Here is a 1777-nt window from a genome sequence, read left to right as displayed (position 1 = left end):
AGAGGGGGTGACCCCAAAGGCATCCCAAGAAACAGGTGCTGGGGATTGCCACGCAAGACCTCCGACACCACGCGGACCACCGTCCCAGGTGGTCGTCCACCGGACAGTGGTCCAGGAGCCGGAGCCCATGGAGGCCGAGGCCGAGGGTGAGAAGGGTGGGGCTGGGTGTTTGTGGTGTGTGGGGACGGGTCGGTGCGGCCCCACAGGGAGGAGCCCCCAGAGGCTGGTGTGGGGCCAGGAGCAACGACTGGGCACAGAGCACAGAGCGGGTGGCCTGCAGTTGGGGAGACGTCCCCGTGAAGGTTCCTTCCCAGCTGTGGCTTCTCTGGGAGGCCCTGGGCTGGGCTCTGTCTCTGCAAAGGCCCATGGAGAGTAAGCACAGGGGTGAGCTTTTCTCCTCTCACAGCTGCTCCACCACCTGAGGAGCTAGAGCCCGATCTGCAGGGAGGGCTGGTGCCTGCAGTGACTTCAGGAGGAGACCAGGAGCCGGCAGGTGACCCGGCAGCTGCCCACGGAGAGCCTGGCGCTGTCCAGGAAGAACTGGCACCTGCTCCTGCCCCAGTCCCTGCCCCTGCCCCTGCTACAGTTCCTGCCACTCCACCTTCCCCCACCCCAGCCCCTGCCCTTGCCTCGGACCTAGATCCTGACCTGGCTCCTGCCCCTTCCCTTACCCCTGCCTCTGCCCCTGCCCCAACCCCTGCCCCTGCCTGTGCTCTTGTTCCTGCCCCTGCCCCTGTTCCTGCTCCTGCCCCTGCCAGAGCCACTGTCCCTGACCCAGATCCTACCCTTGCTCCTGCCCCTGTCCGTACTCCTGCCAGAGCCACTGCCCCTTCCCCTGCCCCTGCCAGTGGTCCCATTCCTGCCCCTGAGCCAGATCCTGTCCCTGCTCCTGCCCTGGATCCTGCACCTGCCACTACTGCTGACCCTGTCCCTCCCCTTGCCCCTGCCCCTCCTCTTACCTCTGTCCCTGCCCCTGTCCCTGCCCCTATCCTGAGCCCTGCCCCTACTCCTGCTCCTTCAGGGCTCCCACAGCCACATCCAGAGCCCACAGCCCTGCAGGGAGAGCTCCTTGTACAATCACCCTTAGTTCCATCGCCGGAACCCGAGACCCCGCCCGATTGTTTCATCCCCTCCCCCTGTGTTCTTTCTCTCTGGTACATATTAACTGTTATTTTATCCTTCCATGTCCTATATACTGTTTATTATTTGTTTTAAATAAAATTACTTGTTTTCAATTGAACACATCTTGAGCATTAAGTATATGCCCAACGCTGTGCCACCACACCCCAGAACATTGCCGCAGAATATCTCATTCCCCAAAAGATCCCCGAACCAGAAGCCCTCCCTGCCCGTTTCTCCTGCAGCCCAGACCCCGGTGACCCCTAAGCTGCTTTCTCTCTCTGTTCCTTTACCTATTCCTGATGTTTCTGTAAGTGGAATCACACAATAGGGGCCTTTGTGTCTGCCTCATTTTCAAAGGGGACTCGTTTTCTTCTGTGTTTCTTTGTCATAAAATTTCCCTTATTTGATATTGAAATCCCCGATGGATGACACATCAGATGGAATCATAGAGGCCACTTTAGGAATTATGGGCACAATCTCGGGGCCGAGACCCCTGGTCCTGCTGGGACACCACAGCCTGAACCCAGACAGGACAGGGCTGGTTCCTTCTGAGACCCACACAGAAACCAGGGAAATGCAGAAAGCTGGAAGACACACCACAAAGGGCAAAAGCATTGCTCACAACCCAAGGCCAAAGAAAGGTTTCACCTGACTC

At 58.8% G+C, this 1777-nt stretch overlaps 1 long non-coding RNA gene across 1 annotated transcript; it reads left to right on the top strand.

The window, feature by feature from the left end:
• The first annotated feature begins 25 nt into the window (after positions 1-25).
• On the top strand, positions 26-1240 carry LOC141372328 (uncharacterized). The gene is made up of 2 exons (XR_012377549.1): positions 26-146; positions 407-1240. It is a non-coding gene; the product is annotated as an uncharacterized lncRNA (long non-coding RNA).
• The last annotated feature ends 537 nt before the right edge of the window (positions 1241-1777 follow it).

This window comes from Callorhinus ursinus, unplaced genomic scaffold, assembly GCF_003265705.2.
Source record: "Callorhinus ursinus isolate GAN/ISIS: 27379988/994484 unplaced genomic scaffold, GSC_fseal_2.0 scaffold7632, whole genome shotgun sequence".
Lineage (NCBI taxonomy): Eukaryota > Metazoa > Chordata > Mammalia > Carnivora > Otariidae > Callorhinus > Callorhinus ursinus.
Note: the sequence above shows the minus strand (reverse complement) of the source record. Positions and strands in the feature narration are given on the sequence as shown.